Genomic DNA, 22,078 nt, shown 5'->3' on the forward strand with positions numbered 1-22,078 from the left:
AATCAAATTCCACTGTATTTGCTATTAGGGTCAATTGTGTGGGAAAAAAGCCACTCTCTGCAGGGTTTAGAGTAGGATGCAGCAGAGGAGATTGAGCAAAAACAAAAGTTCTTTAAATGGTTTCAGTTTTAAATAAACCCTAAGCCCATTGTCACTATGAGGCATCATTAATAATTTAGGAGAATACCACCATTTTGCAAAATCAAGTCCATTAGCAGAAGTAGATTTACAGTGAACCTGCAGGGCCCCTCACTTGCATAATTCCCACCCAAGGCATTGGGAGGGGAGTCAACATGGTATTCAATGACTATATGTTTTTGTAAAACGGACAAAAAAAATTTGTTTCCCTCAATCAGCTTAGACTTTCATCTCTTTCCATCAAACTTCCCCTCTTTCACATTTTTCTTTTGTTAGGTTGTGCAGGAGTGGCCATAGGCAGGGCTACCTATAGGATATGCAGGGTCCCAAGCAAAATATTTTTGTTGGGCCTCTGTTTATATAAACAATTTTATTAAAAATATATTAGAAAAGTCATGGGTCTATGTGAGATATGGTTAGAACAGTTAGAACAAGGCCTAATGAGAGCCAATACATAGATCTACGCCCCCACCACACCCCCGCTTAAGCCTAAGGGTTAACAGTGGACCATCACTAGCTCAGAGCTCCAAACTCATCCTGTGTCAGATGTGAGTGAAAATCACCCTAAATCAGTCTGTTAGCATTATTCTGGTGGCCAAGTATCACAAGATGCCATGAAAGAAATGCTGCATTGGCTAATGAGTGTAATTCATTCACCAAGACACTACATCTGAGTCCCATAGATCACTGGGGCATCTGGTCAATCCCATATATGAGGTAGAAGGTCAGAGAGCATCCCAATAGTTGAGAGGTGGACAGCATCCATACAGGCCCAGGTCCAGGGTTAAGGTGCCCCATCCAGATGGCACTGACTATCCCAGCCAATCTCAAAGAAATTGGATAATTTTAAGGAAGGCACTCCAAAATGCACGGCCTCCTGAGGCACAGCATCCAATGTGGCAGCCTGGCTCACTGGGTTCAAGGGTAATACTAGCCACAGAGTTTTTAATATGTAGTTTAAGGGATGTTGACTTACAGGATATATTTAGTTAGGATTTGTTGAAATATATTTATTTGGTTTGCCATTATTTCCATGGGTAATCAAATTATTGCTAGCCATCTCAATGCAGAAATGGCTTCCAGGAATACTCCTACTACCCACTATGCTAACTCACCCAGCACCCTGATACAAAGGTGCAGGGCCAGAGGTCATGTCATGATGTGACACTTGCACTAGAAGAATGTGGATAGCAGGTAGTGGCAAGAAGCAAGGTTCAAAAGTAGGGAGCCAGAAGTTAGTCTATGGAAAAAAATTTCAATCATAACAGCTCATGTATGAAAGAAACATTGACAGAGAAATATTCCCCAATTTAATGATCTTAATAATTCACATAAAGTTACCAATAAAAATGTGTGAGACCAAAGAAACTTCTAGACCATTAACACTAAACTTGCTAAAAAAGAGACTGAGTTACCATTTTATTTTCTATACAGAAAATATTACAAATTCATTATCATATAACAAGATGACCAGAGTATGCAACTAAAAATGTAAGAAAAAGTACTATAGAAGTATGTTAGCAAGTCTACGAACAGACCTACAGTGTTCCTGGATTTTGTGACTTCTATGGAAGTCAACTTTAAAAATTTGCAACTCACTGTGATTTCATTTCTCAATCTAAAGAAATATTTACTTTCATACCTAATTTTGTATTCACTTTTTTTTTTTTTTTTTTTTTTTTTGCGGTACGCGGGCCTCTCACTGTTGTGGCCTCTCCCGTTGCGGAGCACAGGCTCCGGATGCGCAGGCTCAGCAGCAATGGCTCACGGGCCCAGCCGCTCCGCGGCATGTGGGATCCTCCTGGACGGGGGCACGAACCCATGTCCCCTGCATCGGCAGGCGGCCTCTCAACCACTGAGCCACCAGGGAAGCCCTGTATTCACTTTTTAAAGAAGGTCTTAAAAACCGTATAACATTCCAGGCTCACAAAACCTAGATCTATCCCTGTTTATAGGGTTACATCTTCCAGACTTCAAAATAGCTGACTTGATTGAAACTCATCTTTGGCTATAAGAAGGGACGTGGATTTATGAGTTCCTCTGGGTAGTAACTACAGTATTTACTTCCCAAAAGGAGCCATTCACACTTAGACTCAAATAAATACATACATTCTTATCAAATGAGACTTTCACCAGATGTAAACCTGTACACAAATATTCCCTAACCTCTTCATTCTGACTGTTAAGAGACTGAATCCTGTCATGCTTGTTGAAGTTCCTGTTCCAAAAAATTCACTTAATTCCTAAGCAAGGTTTACATTAATTTCATCTTTTTCTGACCAGCTCCTACTGTCATGAAATTCTCTTGGGAGGAGTTCCTGAAGTATTGAGGACTGTTTCGGCCAGCTGTGAAGGGCTAGGCTAAAGGCCAATGTGTGTAAATACGAAGAAGGTTACCAGGTCAGCAGATCCTGGCTGGGTTCTGCTTGGGCTGCATCCTCTGAGGGGTGGTTCCACACTTCATGGCTGAGGAAACTGACACCCAGAGCCACATATTCTATATATGACCCAAAACACACCACAGTGGAACTGGAACACTTGAGTTTAAGGTGGTCCCTTTCAATGCAGCAGATGGGAGAGAAGAACCGGATACCAGTGGGAGATACTAGAAAGTTGGAACACTTTAAAGCTAATCTTACATAATCTGATTTTAAAGCAGTTTCCATGGGATAAGGCAGGAGTAACACATGGTGCATCTTGTTACAGTCAACATGAAAAGAATGAGTTATGACCAGTAACTTACTCTAGATTCAGCTTCCACAATTAAACAGGCCTTTATTCCCTGAATTTGTGTCCGCCAGGGCAATTAACATGAAATGTGATGACAAAAACAAAATCAAAATCTCAGTGACTTAATAAAATAAAAAGATTTCTAACCTATACAAAGTCTGGTATGAATGCGTGTGTGATTATCCTCCAGATGGTGACTCAGGAATCCAGGGTGCTTCAATCACATGGCTCTGCCTTCTTGTTGCCCTGGTGGCATAAACCTGGCAGATGGGAGGGTTGAGAAAATGAGGACCATGCAGGACTTTCTGTATACACCAGGATGGAGGCAGAGTTTATCACTTCTGCCCATTTGCACTGGCCAGAACTCAATCAGGTGGATTCACTCAGCTGGAGGAGAGACAGGGAAATCTCACTTAACTGTGTGTAAAGAAATGAAATAAGTTTGGTGCCCCTGGTAGTGTCAACATAAACCAGCTAAACCTTGAGTTTCAATGTCAGTTCTCCATACACCAAAAAACACATTTGCATGCTGAGAAAACTTTAAACATCTCCACTTGTTGTTGGCAATCATTTATTTGATTTTATGCTTTAAGTTAATATAGAAATGTTAGAATCTGATTTGTATGATTCTTCTCGTGTTTAAGTTAATTGAACATCTCTTTTCTCTCATTTGGTTCTAGGCTGATACATGCTACGTGGAGTAAAGCTGGTGGAGTAAATATTTAAAATTCAGAAATGTAAATCTGAGCTCCCTGGTGGCCCAGTGATTACGGCTCCAGGCTTTCACTGCTATGGCCTGGGTTCAGTCCCTGGTCGGGAAACTGCTATCACGCAAGCCGCGTGGCACGCCCCCCGCAAAAAGAAAAGTTTACTGAATATTTGGGAATTCCCTGGTGGTCCAGTGGTTAGGACTCGGTGCTCTCACTGCCAGGGCCCCAGTTCCACCCCCGGTCAGGGAACTAAAATCCCATAAGCCGCACCATGTGGCACGACCAAAAAAAACCAAAACAAAGACAGAAATGTCTCTTTTATCAATCTGCCATCGCTTCCAGGCCTTCTGGTTAGATCACTGATACCCTCTGGCCCCTGTCATGTTTTATTTCAGTCCAATCTTCTTCCCACAGGAGTTTTACAAGGCACTTGCAGTTAATTTGATAAACTAATTTAAACTGAGGAGTTAGGCTGGTTAATAACGGTTTCAAATATTATCACGTCCCTGTTCTGATTTGCATTTTAACCAACGTTTTTCAATGCTTTCACCAAAGCTTTTTTATTTCGAGGTCAGCCTCCTAAGATGTTGGTGGGAGTAAATGGGTAAAATTTTCCTCTCATCTAAAGTTAGGCCTCCTTATGTGGCTAATTCTATAGCTCTTCTTGGAGATTCATAATGTACATGAGAATATTACAGGTCCAGGGAAATCCTACAATAAAGACATCAGTTTCCTTTGTTTATTCCAGTTTTCCCAAACTTTTTCAACCACAGGAGTTTTCCTTAATTGCTTTTTGGTTCAGGGTTTTATTGTTTCTTTTTGTTTTTGCATGACTCATATCCAAATCAGGCAATATTTCTAATGGAGGAAATATAAAGCCCAACAGAGGCCCAGTAAGGGCGAGGCAGGGGATTTGCACGTGGCCTCACGAGCCATCCTCACTCTGTTGGTGGGACTGTCACTGGCTTCAGCTTCTCATCCTTTCATGGCCCTGTCCTACACGTGTCTGTCGAGCTCCTCATTCTGAGTTTTCTCCATCAAAATCAGCATTTCCCCAGTGATAGATTAAAAAGAAAAAAATATGAATCTCAACAATCAGCCCCCTCATGAGAATTGCAATCTCTTTCCTATTTAAATTAAAGAAAATTCACAGCATCACTGTTTTCTTTAGTCTGTTCCACATCAAAAAAATTTAAATCAAATTTCAAATGTTCCCACTTTGGGCTTTGCACTTAAAGAGAAAAGAAGAACTTTGTCCTCTCAGAGGGAAGGACTTTTAGAAAAAAATAAACCAAATAAATCCAATAAGCCCCCTGCCAGCAGTCCCCCTTCTTGTCCACCACTTACCCACTGGGGAAAAAAAATAAACTATCCATTTGACTCTCCCTTGCTGACAGTCTCTTCTAACTGTATCACAAATGGAACTTGAAAATAAATAAATGAATCAAACCAGCTGCTATAGGATGGGAAATGCAAAGATGTATGAGTAGGACGTTTATGAGAAAGGAAACCACAGCATTAACTGATCTGAAAACATCCAAGTCAGTGATTTGATGTAGCCCTCCTTAAACGGGGAAATAAGGGTTTTTCAGTAATAGTGAGTGATGGCCACATCAAAATGAAAACTTAAAACTTTGTGTAGATGATTTACCAAAACCAGACAGCAAAAAGAAATGTAGGATAATCTCGACCACCTCTCACCCATTTCCATCTCCTACTACGAATCCACAAAAATCAACCATCAGGAGAGCAAAAGACAGCATCAACCTGGTTGTCAGAGTTACTGAAATGACCAGAAATGTCACCTGTGTGCTGACGAGTGGTGGTTTCTCACCTATAGTTATTTCCCATTGATCAGACGTGATGCCTCCAGCTAGATGAGATTGGAGCAGGATGCTGAGTGCCTGACCCCATGCATCTCTGTTCACTAGAGGTGTGCATATACATCTCACCTCTCCCAATGGACTGTAAACTCATTGGCAACTGGGAACACTTTTGATTACTTTATATCCCTCACAATGTTTGAGACACTGCTTTAAACTTCACAGGCATTCAGTGGGAGGCAAGGTACAGATCATGGGTCAGAAGTCATGACTTTCAGGTCCTTGTTATATTATTATTAACCATGTAAACTTAGGTTAAGTCATAACTTCTCTGAACCTCAGTCTCTTCATCTGTATAGTTGATATTTTTTATTATATCATAGAGTTGTTAAAAGAATGGGGTACAGAGTCAGGGTAAAGAGGTGGGCAGTAAACAGCATGCATATAGGACTTTAGAACCCCTCCTCGTTTCAACCCCAGAAATTCTCTTTTTGCTATTTTATATGTTGGAATTCCATGTAAAAGTTTGTTTGGCGAAATAATTGTGATGCTTAGAAATATTTGAAAAACATTATGATGTGAGAATGTGCTTGATAAAGTGAGAAGTAGTGTAACTTATCTTTACAGTATTGTATTGAGGTATAATTTGCATAAAGGACATGAACACACCTCAGGTGATTTTTATATATGTATACGCCCATGCATATACCACTCAGATAAAGAGAGTAAACATTTCCTTCACCCAGAAATTTCCTTCACTCAGTAGCCCCCCTTTCACACACACAAACCCGCCCCGATAACCACTGATCTGATTTCTATCACCATTGATCATTTTCACCTATTCTAGAGCTTCATATAAATGTATGTACTCTACTATGTACTCTTTTGTGTCTGGATTCTTCCTCTCAACATATTATCTATGAGATTCATCCATGTTGTTACATATAATTGAAGCTAATTTTTTCATTGCTGCATAGGTTTCCATTGTGAGTAGGTCACAATTTGTTTATCCATTCACCTGTTGACAATCTATGGAGCTGTTTCCAGCTTGGAGCTACTATGAGTAAAGCTGCTATCAATATTTGTGTTCAAGCTCCTTTGTGGTCATCTGTTTTCTTTTCTCTTGGATAAATACTTTCAGTGGAATTGCTAGGTTAAAGTGTAAGTGCATATATAACTTTACAATACACTGTCAAACAATGTACGCTTTTATAGTCCCACCAGCTAAGTATGAGAGTTTCAGTCATTCGCCAGCATTTAGTGGTGTCAGTATTTTAAATTTTAATAATTTTAATGGGTTCAAAATATCTTCTGGTTTTAATTTGCACTTCCTTGATGTTAAACATCTTTTCATATACATATTTGCCAATCTAATATCTTTTTTTTTGGAGTGTTCAAGTTTTTGCCCATTTTTTTTAATTGGATGATTTGTATTTTTGTCATTGGTTTCTAAGAGTTCTTTACATATTCCGAATAAGAGTTCTTAGCTAGATGTATTGTGAATATTTTCTCCCTGTCTGTGGCTTTTCAATTTTTTAATGGTGTCTTTGAAGAGCAGAAAGCTTTTAATTTTATGAAGTCTCATTTAAAAGATCGTTTCCTAAACAAGATCTTAAAGATATTCTCTTCTTCTAGAAGCTTTACAAATTTAGCTTGCACACAACGGGCTATCATGAAAAGTGTATACTTTCATCTATGAGCTTCTTATATGATCTTAAACAAGGTGTTTGAGGTTGAGTAATACCATCTAGACAACCTGATTTCAGAATCTTGCTATTAGATATCAATAAAGAATGTCTAAGTTGAATCTCATTTTGTTTGTCCACCAAGCAAGTTGTAAAAGAATTTGAAGTAGGACACCTCTGACAGTGGAAGGGGTCACCAGCCACAATAATTTCAAGACAAGAGGCATCCACCAGGGTTGTTTCTGGCAAACTCAGACACATAATCACTCTAGATTCAGGTCTCCAGACTCCACGTTAAGAATCATCCTTGGACATTTTCCATTAATAATGATTCACTTAACAAATTCTCTTTCTGTAGCATGCCTGTGTTTATTCCAACTATGGAAACACTTTTGTGTTGCCAAAAACAGTTGAAGACTGAATTCGTCGGTCTTCTGTCTCAGGTCAGGGACAAGGGGCATCAGACCTAGTTTAAAAACCAAGACTTGTAACTTCTGCATTCTTCAAGACTGAATTTTGAGACTGAACAAAGAATATTCAACCCTGGTGTTCTATAACTCCTTTGGGGAGCTCTTCTAAAAAGATAGATTGTTACTGCGCCAGTTTGCATCACCATTTGGTTTAATTATTATTCGTAATTGGGAAATAATTAGATAAAATGATGATGTAAATCCCAGTGGAAAATAGACATCTCTTAAGAACTCTAATGTTTTCCGTCACTTAAAAGGAAGGGGATATGACTTAGTGGAGGAAAAAACTAATTAGAAAAGCAGACACATCTTTTCCCTCTCCTCATATTTCAGGCATGCTGGCAAGTGCTCAAAAATGATCAGAGAGTGGCCTATTTCTCAAGGACCCCAGGAGAGCATGATAATTTAAATCATCATCTCAGGAAAGCACCTTGAGCACTTGCCTTTGCCTTTTCATGATCTTCGGTCAGGAGAGAGAGTTTGGCTCTCCAGACTGGCATGGCCATGCAAAATATTGGCTGGAGGAAAACTGGGGTCACACCCACACCAAAGTGAATCCAGCCAAGTTAGGATTCCTGCCAGGAGAAACACATTTGACCAAAATGAGGAGACAGAAATGTTTAAAACCATGCTGCTCCCACCCCCAGCCCCCAGCAAAATGAAAACAAGACTTTATCCAGGGGCACAAATAGGCTTTTGGAAAAGTTTGACAACACAAGGAGATGAGAGGGAAGTGATTAGATGTTCAGATGTGGCCCTAGCAACTTCAGAACCTGATGTAAATCTCTCTAAAATCCTGTCTGGAATGAGATAATTTTATTTTAAAAGTTGAAGTAACAGTAACAACAACAACAAAATCAGTTAACTTCTCAAGAAAAAAAAATTTAACAAAACAGACAATTTTATAAAAATGATATCTCAATGAAAGTTTTATTTAAATATCCCCACTTGGGGATATATGTATATGTATAGCTGATTCACTTTGTTATACAGCAGAAACTAACACACCTCTGTAAAGCAATTATGGACATATATACACTACTACATGTAAAACTGATAGCTAGTGGGAAGCAGCCGCATAACACAGGGAGATCAGCTCGGTGCTTTGTGACCACCTAGAGGGGCGGGATAGGGAAACTGGGAGGGAGACGCAAGAGGGAGGGGATATGGGGATATACGTATATGTATAGTTGATTCACTTTGTTATACAGCAGAAACTAACACACCATTGTAAAGCAATTATACTCCAATAAAGATGTTAAAAATAAATAAATATCTGCACTTGGAAAATGTAAACGTTTATTAATAAATCATAATGTAGTCACAGGAAGATGAAAAACAGGAAGGCTTGAAAATAAAGAACTAGGATTGCAAATATACTACATGCTCTTGACACATGCCCCCAGTTGGTACTGTTAGCCTTCCATCCCTTGACAATTAGACAAAAAGTAAATCTGGCTCTCCAAGCTCCAACTCTTGGCTAGAAACCATAAAATACGTGAATGATCTTAGACCTGTATCTCTATAGCAGAAAGCCCTAGGGTCAACTAATCTAGGCACAAATATTAATCCCAAAGTTATGAGTTCTAAGAACTTCAAGTACAATAGATGCCCTTTCCTCTTCACTTTCCCCCTCACCCCTTCACTTATGAAAACAGTAACTCCCCAGACTTGTTCCAAGGTTCATGGGAACACTTGCCTACAGGCTGTGGGGTGCACTTGGAACTGCACTTTCCAAATTGTTCAAAAATATTTACTGAATGACCACAAAATAAAGGGCCCCTGTGCTTGGCCATATGCCATGCAATGAATATTGTGGATAAGAGGAGCTATTGCAGGAAAAGGGTTTCCTGTGTTGCTAGTTGAGTTGGAGGATTAGACAGGTGAGAAAGGAGTGGGATGGAGACTTGAGAGTAGGAATGCAGAGAAAACTGGGGGGCCAGACTGCGGGGTGTCTGATATGTCACAAAGTGCTTGAGCTTTCACTAAGTGGTGAGGACTCCTTGGAAAATCACAGGACTGTCAGATTGCACTAAACACAGGTCCTGTCCTACAAAGTCCCTTAGTAGAGCCTCCATTTCATTTTGCTCTTTGAAGAAAAGATTAATGGGTGTCTGTTGAGGGAGAGGGGAACTAACGTCATATGATTACTGGAAGCTTTATGTGAATGGTAAAGAGATCAGAAGCACTGGACCAGATTTTCCAAATTTATTCAGGCTTATAGATCAGACTAGAGGTCATTTTTAACAAGGTGAATAAATGTAAATCTTTGTCTCTACATGACATGATCTAATTGACCTCTATAGTTGGTCACTAGTTTGATTGATGTGACTTTCAAATCCACAGTCCATCTCTCTTCCCATCAACAGCATGCTGAAAAACTAGCTCTCTGAAAAAAAAAAATGCTCTGATTGGTAGCATTTGCCAATTTCCATGGTGTAAACACTCCTACCATGGCTGATTTTAAGCTTCCAAAAGTAAAGTCACCGAAAGGAGAGTTGAAAAGCTATGCACGAAATCTACTCTTGCAAAGTCTACTCTAAGCACCAGCTCCAGCACATCATTGCACCAGCTTCTAATTTTTCCATCTCTGAAATGTATCCATTTTATGCCTTATCTTCTTAGGTTCAGACTCCTGGAGCATCCCAATCAACTTGCCTGTGTTCCTGTGAGATTTCCTGAGTTTCTCCTGCTCCTCCTAGGAAACATCTGGAAACAAGAAGGGCACACTGATCTATTTACCCTCTCATTTCACATTTTTACTGGTCACAAGAAGGATGGGAAATAAAAGAATGAATCCATTTAAATCCATCTTCTTCTAGAGTAACAAGTAAAAACCCTTCCCTAGCTAAGGGTTTGGTTAACATTATTAGGTTCAAAACAGAAAACAGTGTGTCGTCTTTTCTATAGTACACCACGTGAAAAATTCACTCAAAGTCTTTTTGGATATTTTGGAAATCCTTTTATTCATAAAAATTCTGTTTACAGTTTTGCATGTTTATGCTATTCAGTATAGAATGTTTGGAAACAGTGCAATAATTGGTTTTTTTCCTCTCCAGTAATTTTTTTGTAATTAATGTCGTGGATTCTTTCAAAATCAAGAGAAAAAATATTTGAAGAGTGTTTTCCTTCTTTCTTTGTTGAAACGCAGTTTAATGTTTATTATCATAATTTTGATTGCTATCGAACCACCTCATGTGATGTACTTTTTACTTCGTGAGCCATTATTTGCCTTACACTCATGATTTGTGCATTAATACCATTCAAGGTTATGCAATAACAATCAGAAATTATGATAATAAACACTGAACCACATTTCAACAAAATATGATAAACTCTTGTGGGGTTTTTTAATCTTTTCATTAACAAAGCATCTTATGCTTCAGTGACACTTTAATTACCAAGAAATTACCCAAGAAAATATGTAATTATTTCTAGTAATTGACAGTGACTCTATATGTAACACTTCTTTATGTTAAAATAATTGCTAAAACGTGACCTTTTTTTTCCCAGACATGTGACTTAATTGATTGCATTCTGTTTTTCAAATAAAAAGGTAATAAAAATACCCTCACTAAAGCACATAAATGATTCCAGTTCAACAGAGGACTGTTTTAGTGATCTCAACAATTTTTGATAATACTAGTATTAATGAAATTATCTTGATAAACTTATGGTAATTATTTCAGCTTCTCAATTTACCCAACGTACTATTACATTTTCTTTCCCAGAAAGGCTTTGCCAGTCATTCCAAAACCTAATGTATATTGCAAAGAAGAACATTCCCTAAGTGGCTATGCAAAAGATCAAAATCCTTTGCTTATACATGAACATTCATTTAAAGAAAAAGAAAAGCTCCTCTCAAAAACTAAAGCCACTTTTGGGATAAAATCATTCTGATCTCTTCCAGCTTTAAAATTTCAATACTTTATGATTCTATAAAATCTCTTCCTAACTTAGACACATTCTTTAAATCAAAAAACCAGCAGTTCAAATGTGCCCATCTCTCTGCTTCCTCTTTTTTACACCTGACAGTTTGGTCTAGTGAGAGCCTTAACTCAAGAACCAGAGATTACACAACTCCTTCCATAAACCTCTGCTTGTTTATTCTTTTCCTACTGCCCCTTTCCTTCTCCTAGTCAGGACAAAACATCTACCAGATAAGCCTTTGTCATCATACACTGTCCCTTTTGAGACTGACCAACATGTGGATTTTTTTTTTTTAACCAACAACAATATACAACCATAACCCACATAATAGCATAGTACCAATGTAGTTTAACTTTTTTTAATATTTATTTAGTTGCACCAAGCCTTAGTTGTGGCACGTGGGTTCCTTAGTTGCAGCATGCGAACTCCCAGTTGCGGCATGCGTGTGGGATCCAGCTCCCCTACCAGGGATAGAACCCGGGTCCCCTGCATTGGGATCGTGGAGTCCTACCCACTGCACCACCAGGAAAGCCCCCAATGTAGTTTAATTTGAACAAAAATCAATACAGATTTCCACACAATAGAGAAGGACTGAATAGTTTTTTAAACTTGGGCATTGCAGAACACAAATATCCTCTTGTCTGTTTCTATCTTCTTTGTAAAATCACCTTCAGGGTCATTCTCCTACTGAAGTTTTAGAACACACACAAGTCTAAAACCACAGTAATAAAAGCCTGACGTTTCTGCTATGTGATCTCTAGGAGGATTAGCAGGAGGAGGTATTTTGGGATCTATGGATGCTTAAAGGTTTGGTGAAGCCACTTGAAGGGAAAGTGGGAAGGAGCAGAGGATAAGGTAAGTGATGGGTCCTTGGTCCCTCGGCTGTTCTGAATTTATCTGTTGTACATATCAGGTTTTCTGGTTGGTTATAATTTGAAGAAAGCCTTCACTGTCTCTCAGTTTATGGATTAGAAAGTGGCAATTCTGTGAGTACAACTCACAGTGGGAATCTGTGAGTACAAGTGATTTATCCTCAGTCAAACACCTGTCCAATGGCAGTGCCAGGTCTATAGTACAGCATAAATGACTCTCACTCCAGTGCTCCTTTTCCTAGAAGACATCTCTATCCTGAGACAGAACAGTGCTCCAGTGTTTTGATTTAACAGTCTATGGACTGCTCTTTAGAGCTATCACCAAGTTTCCCCAGGGAGATAAAGTCCGCCAGGGAGAGATCTAAGGCAACAAGCATCACTGAACAAAAATATTGGCCCCGAATCAGGACTCAGCTCAATGTCATATGCCGGAGTATGTAATATAATCCTCTCTCTTCATCCAGGCTCCAGACAATTAGCCAGCCATGCCCTTGGGAAGCTGTTACTACACATATGCGATGTCTAGATACTGAGGAGTGGTGGCTGTTCGTTATGTAGACACTCGCTATTCATTGGCTGAAAGCTTTGGCACCACCTCTTCAGCACAGTGAGTTTAACAAGGACAACAGCAATACCTAGTGCCTTCAGTTCACATTCTGATTCCACCCTCTCCTACATATGCCAGGTGGTTCCTTCTTTCCTATCCCATTCACTACAGAATTCATCTTCTGCCCCTTACTGATGGAGAATGTTTTTTTCAAAGGAATGGGAAGTCTGAAAGCATAATGCTTTCAGAATAATTTTTCCTGTGCTTGTTTTCCACTCGTCTCCATAAATTCTAAGTTTGAAGGCAAGAAAGGGCTTTTTATTTTTCTATGCGCTAGAGAGGGTCTCATCACTCAACGAATCCCGTGAGCTTTTTACATTCTCAGCACTGTGTCCTTCTTCTGACCTTAAACTTGCTCACTGCCTGGAAAGAAAGCTTTTCATGAGAACTGACAAAGCCCTACAAGCTGAGCTGGACAATGAGACAAGCAATGAACAGAGCAGATTATTGTCAGAGGAAATGGCAACTTCCTCATCAAAAATTATTTGTTTAACATAAAATCCCAGAGTCTACCGCAAGCTAACAGACCTGCTTCGTTACCTCTAGCAGATACATAATTTCTTAGGACACAGAACAAGGGTGGCACTTGCAGACCTCAAAGATTTTATTTCACTTTGCATTAGACGTATCTTCCCCCCATATCTGGCATGGAAGTGTCCTCAGCTGCTTTCAACCCAACCTCAGGAAGGGCCCATTAGCTGGAGCAAAAACACTGCACCCCTTCTGCTACTTCCGTTTGGAATTCCACTTAAAAGACCCTAAGCAGAGCAAAAAAAGGAAGAGGGTGGGAACCAAAGGCAAGGAGGAGAAACCCAGCCTGTCCTGAGCACCCAGTGGCTGGCAAGCTTCTCCTGAGTCAGTGATTGAGCGTAGGGTACTGTCTGATGACAACTAAGTGACAAAGGAAAGGTGCTTAACCAGCTGAGCTGAAAACCAAAGTCCTCATCTTTAAAACAGGACTCAAAACTGCACCTCCCTGAGTGGAACTGTTGTGACATTTAAGTAAGATAAGGAATGTCAAATGATGGACCCGACGCTGACTCAAGTTTCGCATTCAGTAAATGTCAAGGAATAGTATCGTGTCCTTTAATCCTCTTAACAATCCTGGGAAGAGAGTCTTATTCCCATTTCGCAGATGAGCAAAATGAGGCATAGACTGTAAAGGAGCTTGTACAAGACCACATAAGCTTTGCTATTCACACACTATCTCCCTTGTAGGTAGCAGCTTCTCTAGAGAATTTCAAACTCCCATGATTTTTTGATAAATGAGCAGAAAAATGATGCAGTTACACCTAAGCCTACTCCCGTGTTGTGGGGTCTAACTCTACTCTTGGCGGGAGGGGACAGCTCAGCCTGGGCATCAGAGAGAAACAGGAGAAGACCAAGTCTTTCCCCAAACCACCTACAGTCGGCTTTCCCACCCAAGGGCTTGGTGGAGCAAAATCCCACCAGTGCCTGTGAGATTCCAAACCGCCCTCCCATAAAGGGAGCCACCAGGCTGTAATTGTTTCTTCTTTAATTTTCCGCCTCATGTGAACAGAGTCAAGGTTCTGACCAACATACTTCAAATAACACACAAGTTATTGTTCCAGATATTGTGGTTCAGTTATTTCAGTGAGGAAGGATAGGCTGCAAAATTTAAGTCCCAGGTTCATTGCAAACAAAGAAAATCTATCAAAAATGGAATATCTCAAGAGAAACCCTTTCCAGGCTTTCACTACTGATTGCAAAGGATAAAAATCTTTCAGTTTGCTGATGGCTTGGTGTCCCCGTACACATTTACAGTGAGGTGACTGTTTTGTTCAGATGAAGGCTTATATCTCCTCTAAAACAAGCCCATCAAAACAGTGCTTGTTAAATATATAACAGTGCTTGTGTGGATCTCTGAAGCCTTTCAGTGTCACCCGGCTTAGCGTCCAGACCCAATACAGTGCCAGAGAGAGGAAAGGTTGTTAAAATATCACTCCCAGAAGTTTGAGCTCTTGACTACTGAATGAACGTTTACCAGGAAACTGCTTCCATTTTAAAAGCCCTGAGTTAGAAGGCCAGGGACTTGGCTTTCTTCTAGTCTTACACACTCACTATGGGGTCTTGGACTAACGGCCTAACCTCTCTGTGCCTCTCTTTAACTGTCTGTATAGTGGCAATAGTGGCTGTCTTTATCTCTCAAGGTTTATGTTTGTCAGGGTTCTCCAGAAAAATAAAACCAGTAGGATAAGGAGATCTATCTATCTATTTATCACCTACCTACAGAGAGAGAGATTAAGGAATTGGCTCACACAATTGTGGGGATTGTCAAGTCCGAAATCTGTAGGGCAAGTCTAGAAATTCAGGTAAGAGTTGATGTTTCAGTTTTGAGTCCAAACTCCATAGTGCAACAAGCTGGAAACTCAGGATGAATGTCTATGTTGTGGTCTTAAGGCAGAATTGCTTTTTGGGAAAACCTCTGGCAAATGTGCTCTTAAGACCTTCAACTGATTGGATGAGGCCCACCCAGATTATGGAAAGTAATCTGCTTTACTTAAAGTCAACTGATTATAAATTAATTCTATCCACAAATACCTTCATAGCAACATCTAAATTAGTGATTGACTAAACAACTGGGTACCATAACTTAGCCAAGTTGACACGTAAAATTAACCATCGTAGAGCTACTTTAAAGTTCACATCAGATGAATTCACACATAGGAAAGAAATTTCAAAGATATGAAGAGCTGCACAAATATTATTTTGTTTGTTTTTTAATTAAACATTGAACTTCTGTGTCACATGAGGCTTTGAGGAATGTGGAAATGAATAAATCAAAGGCCTGCCCTCAAACTGTTTACCATCTAAGTGAGATGACAAGATTAATGCAAGGGGAGTGAAATGCTACTAGGTTTCCCAAGGAAGTGCTGAAGGAACAGTGTGAAAACAGAGTTGCCTGTGGGTCAGAGAGGTTGTTAAGGGCCAAAGGGTCCCGAGGAGCCTCTTTGAAAGAACCTCCTTCCCTAGAAAGGACTTTCCAGTCATTTACCCCACCCTCATCCAAATTATGTCCCCTATCTCTCTCTCTCTCTCTCTCTCTCTCTCTCTCTCTCTCTCTCTCTCTCTCTCTCTCGACATTTTACCTTTTTGTTTTTCTTTGTGACATATTGCATCACATCACTATTCATTTGCTTGCATGTCTCACTATTGAAGTGTTCTCACCCAATTTGAAATTCCACAAGAACAAGGAGGTCCTATTTGTTCTTGTCACCATTATCTCCCCAACATTTGACACAGTGATTAACACATAATTGATGTCCAAACCCAAACATATAAAAGAATTAAAAATTGTATCATATACAACCCACACTACTTAAGTTCAATTGTTAATATTTTTGCCATTTTTTGCAAGATCTCTCTTTCATTTGTCTCTCTAGTTCTACTGCTAAATCATTTGAAAGTAAGTGGTTGATGTCATGATACCTTATTGCTTAAATATTTCAGCACACATCTCCTAAAAATAAGGTGTATGTCCTATATAACCTCAATGCCATTAGCCAGCCTAAGACAACAATAATTCCCTACCCTCTTTCAATATCTAGACCATCTTCAAGTTTCCGCATCTGATATTTAAAGCTCTTTTATTTTTATTAACCAGTATCTAATCAAGATTCTGGAAACATTTCCCAACACACACAGACACACACACATACAGTTAAGGTCTTGAAGAACCAATTCAATTGTTCTGTAGAATGTTCTATATTCTGGATTTGAGTGCTCGTTTCCTTACAGTATCATTTAACTTGTTCTTCCAGTTCCTGTATACCCTGGAAACTAGAAGTTGGGCTTAAAAGTTTGGTTAGATTAAGGTGAAACATGTTTTTTGATTGCGTCCTATCAGGAGGCACATGTGTCAGTACCTCCACGATTTGGAGTGCCACCATCAACCCCATGATCAAGATTGTCACCACCTGATCTGTCTATTATATATTGGTGCATTTTCCCCTTTGTATGAGCAGGAACTCATTCAAGCAAATTTTTGAAAATGTATTTATAATTGAAATCCAACTTAAATTCCTTTCCCTGGGACTGAACAGTATTCAGAAAGCTAGTTTATTTGTAGAACTTCTTTATTCCTTTCCCTTTGGAGGGAAGGTGACTGCATTGAGGGCGGAGGTGTCTTCAGTTACCTTTGCAGAAACTGTTGCTTAGCTTAAATTCAAGTCTTCATGAATTTTAAAATAAAAGCACCCCCTCCATATATTTTAAAAGACAGCATTTTGTACAAATCTTTGACTGTAGAATTTTTCACTCAGCATTAATTAATATATCAACTTTTCATCCTTCCTGTAAACTGATATTATTTATTAAACTCACAAGAAAAGACACGATTAATCTTTATGATTCATTGTTTCTCCTGCAAAGAACTAAAACATACACAGAGTTGAATTTTTTTTCCCTACTGGGCTGCATAATTGGATTAAATCAGTGCTGCTCAAATCAGTGTACTGCTGGGGTATGTGGCAGTGTGCTGGGGGTACTCAATAAACATGGGGCCTCCTTCTGAAGCATCTTTTTCCTTAATGATTTGTAATTTAAAACAGCGTTACATACCAAAATAAACTCATATTATATTACAGAATAAAATGCAAAATTCATATAAATTTAAAGATAGAACATAAGACCACTTTAAGTAAGCCACCATTCAGTACCCGCTATACTTCCTACCACTCCCCACGGCCTCCCAGATGCTCCCAAGTCCACAAATGAGCACACTCCTCTGCTCTTTGAAATTTTAGGTTAATCAAAGCACCTGGCTATACTGCCAGCAAAAACTTCAATCAACAAAAACAAACTTCTTCTGGAAGATTTAACTAAGATTTCCAACAGCCACTCTCTCCAGCCCCACCCCCTGTCAGATAAACTAAGTAGGGGAGCTGGAGATTGGTATACGGGGCCCCACCCATGCTTAATGATACAACTTGGTAAACATCACTGACCTTCCTGTGCTCCCACATCCAGGCAGGACTCCTCTCATGCTCAGTTCTGTACCTTCCTTTCTCCTACACCCCATCTTTTCCTTCACAAACATTTATAAAAGAATTACTGTCTTTTACAAGGTGTCCAGGCACCTTTCCAAGCACTTGATTAGTGACGATGTTCTTCACATCAACCTTATAACGTAGGTACTAATATCATCACCATGTTACAGGTGAAGAGAGGTGACTTGCCCAACACAGCTAGGGACTACTGGAGCTGGGGTTTTACATCAGGCAGCCTGGCATTTTAAAAACAGCACCTAGCCCAGGGCTTTGCCCTTAAGACCTCAAATAATGGGTTTGATAATTTTGTTGATATAGCAAGAAAATCTGGAGTCATCTTTGGTCCCTCCTCCAGCCTTATATTCAAGCAATCACCACGTTCCCTAATGCCCTGAATAGGTCTTTTACCTTTTTACATCCCCACTGCTCCTGCCCCAGGTCAGGTCTTTATCTGGACACTGCCAGAGCTTCTTGTTGGGTACTTTTTGTTTTCATTTCCTTCCCTCTTCCAATCCATTCTTCATACTCTTGCCAGAATTGTCCTCCAAAGCACAACTCTGATCATGCCAAACTCTTCCACACAAATCGTCTACAGCTCCTCTTTGCTTAAAACATAAAATCCACACTTTGTTACTGGCATTCAAGACCCCAACCTACCTCTCCATGTTTATGTCCCTCTACACTACACACCTTACCCTACACTCAGAATAGATCAGTGATTCTCAAACATTTTTGTCTCAGGCCCCCTTTTAAACATGTAAAAACGATTGAAGACCCCCACATTCTTCCTTTCCTTTACAAAGCACACTGTTCTCAAAACTGTTGACAGTGCTGTTTTGAGAACTACCCAGCATACCCTCCCCAGAGTGAGTGATAGAGTGGGTTATATCTATCAGTATTTACCACATTAAAAATTAAACAGGTTTGGTGGAGCTAATGGCGGACTCTGGGAGGGCTCACGCCAAGGAGTACTTCCCAGAACTTCTGTTGCCAGTGTCCTTGTCCTCACAGTGAGACAGAGCCACGCCCCACCTCTGCAGAACACCCTCCAACACTAGCAGGATGCAACTGATGTTCAAGTTGACATGATCCTGGATCAGAACTAACCTTTAAATGGTAGCAGTAAAAGAAGCTTTGTGAGGAATCAGCCATCTCTCTAAAGAGCATCAGAAACAAAGGTCTGAGCAGAAGCAAGAAGAACTACAATCCTGCAGCCTGTGGAACAAAAACCACATTCACAGAAAGAGAGACAAAATGAAAAGGCAGAGGACTAGGTACCAGATGTAGGAACAAGATAAAACCCCAGAAAAGCAACTAAATGAAATGGAGATAGGCAATCTTCCAGAAAAAGAATTCAGAATAATGATAGTGAAGATAATCCAGGACCTCGGAAAAAGAATGGAGGCCAAGGTCAAGAAGATGCAAGAAATGTTTAACAAAGACCTAGAAGAATTAAAGAACAAACAAACAGATGAACAATACAATAACTGAAATGAAAAATACACTAGAAGGAATCAATAGCAGAATAACTGAGGCAGAAGAACGGATAAGTGACCTGCAAGACAGAATGGTGGAATTCACTGTTGCAGAACTGAATAAAGAAAAAAGAATGAAAAGAAATGAAGACAGCCTGAGACATCTGGGACAACATTAAACGTAACAACATTTGCATTATAGGGGTCCCAGAAGGAGAAGAGAGAGAGAAAGGACCCGAGAAAATATTTGAAGATATTATAGTTGAAAACTTCCCTAACATGGGAAAGGAAATAGCCACCCAAGTTCAGGAAGCACAGAGAGTGCCATACAGGATAAACCCAAGGAGAAACACATGGAGACACATAGTAATCAAATTGGCAAAAATTAAAGACAAAGAGAAATTACTGAAAGCAGCAAGGGGAAAACGACAAATAACATACAAGGGAACTCCCATAAGCTTAACAGCTGATTTCTCAGCAGAAACTCTACAAGCCAGAAGGGACTGGCATGATATACTTAAAGTGATGAAAGGGAATAACCTACAACCAAGATTACTCTACCTGGCAAGGATCTCATTCAGATTCGATAGAGAAATCAAAAGCTTTACAGAGAAGCAAAAGCTAAGAGAATTCAGCACCACCAAACCAGCTCTACAACAGATGCTAAAGGAAATTCTCTAAGTGGGAAACACAAGACAAGAAAAGGACCTACAAAAACAAACCCCCCCAAATTAAGAAAATGGTCATAGGAACACACATATGGATAATTACCTTAAATGTGAATGGATTAAATGCACCAACCAAAAGACACAGGCTTGCAGAATGGATACAAAAACAAGACCCATATATATGCTCTCTACAAGACACCCACTTCAGACCTAGGGACACATACAGACTGAAAGTGAGGGGATGGAAAAAGATATTCCATGCAAATGGAAATGAAAAAAAAGCTGGACTAGCAATACTCATATCAGATAAAATAGACTTTAAAATAAAGAATGTTAAAAGAGACAAGGAAAGACACTACATAATGATCAAGGGATCAATCCAAGAAGAAGATATAACCATTATAAATATATATGCACCCAACATAGGAGCACCTCAAAACATAAGGCAACTGCTAACAGCTCTATAGAGGACACAGACAGTAACACAAAAATACTGGGGGACTTTAATACCTAACTTACACCAATGGACAGATCATGCAAACAGAAATTTAATAAGGAAACATAAGCTTTAAATGACACAATAGACCAGATAGATTTAATTGATATTTATAGGACATTCCATCCAAAAATAGCAGATTACACTTTCTTCTCAAGTGCACACGGAACATTCTCCAGGATAGATCACATTTTGGGTCACAAATCAAGCCTCAGTAAATTAAAGAAAATTGAAATCATGCCAAGCACCTTTCCTGACCACAATGCTATGAGATTAGAAATCATTTACAGGGAAAAAAAACGTTAAAAACACAAACACATGGAGGCTAAACAATACGCTACTAAATAACCAAGAGATCACTAAAGAAATCAAAGAGGAAATCAAAAAATACCTAGAAACAAATGACAGTGAAAACACGATGATTCAAAACCTATGGAATGCAGCAAAAGTAGTTCTAAGAGGGAAGTTTATAGCTGTACAAGCCTACCTCAAGAAACAAGAAAAATCTCAAATAAACAATCTAATGTTACACATAAAGGAACTAGAGAAAGAAGAACAAACAAAACCCAAAGTTAGCAGAAGGAAAGAAATCATAAAGATCAGAGCAGGAATAAATGAAATAGGAACAAAGAAAATAATAGCAAAGATCAATAAAACTAAAAGCTGGTTCTTTGAGAAGATAAACAAAATTGATAAACCATTAGCCAGACTCATCAAGAAAAAGAGGGAGAAGACTCAAATCAATAGAATTAGAAATGAAAAAGGAGAAGTAACAACTGACACTGCAGAAATACAAAAGATCATGAGAGATTACTACAAGCAACTCTATGCCAATAAAATGGACAACCTGGAAGAAATGGACAAATTCTTAGAAAAGCACAACCTCCCAAGACTGAATCAGGAAGAAATAGAAAATATGAACAGACCAATCACAAGCACTGAAATTGAAACTGTGATTAAAAATCTTCCAACAAACAAAAGCCCAGGACCAGATGGCTTCACAGGCGAATTCTATCAAACATTTAGAGAAGAGCTAACACCTATCCTTCTCAAACTCTTCCAAAACAGAGCAGAGGGAGGAACACACCCAAACTCATTCTATGAGGCCACCATCACCCTGATACCAAAACCAGACAAAGATACTACAAAAAAAGAAAATTACAGACCAATATCCCTGATGAATATAGATGCAGAATTGCTCAACAAAACACTAGCAAACCGAATCCAACAACACATTAAAAAGATCACACACCATGATCAAGTGGGATTTATCCCAGAGATGCAAGGGTTCTGCAATATACACAAATCAATCAATGTGATACACCATATTAACAAACTGAAGAATCAAAACCATATGATCATCTCAATAGATGCAGAAAAAGGTTTTGACAAAATTCAACACCGATTTATGATAAAAACTCTCCAGAAAGTGGGCATAGAGGGAACCTACCTCAACATAATAAAG

Source organism: Lagenorhynchus albirostris, chromosome 6, assembly GCF_949774975.1.
Source record: "Lagenorhynchus albirostris chromosome 6, mLagAlb1.1, whole genome shotgun sequence".
Classification (NCBI taxonomy): domain Eukaryota; kingdom Metazoa; phylum Chordata; class Mammalia; order Artiodactyla; family Delphinidae; genus Lagenorhynchus; species Lagenorhynchus albirostris.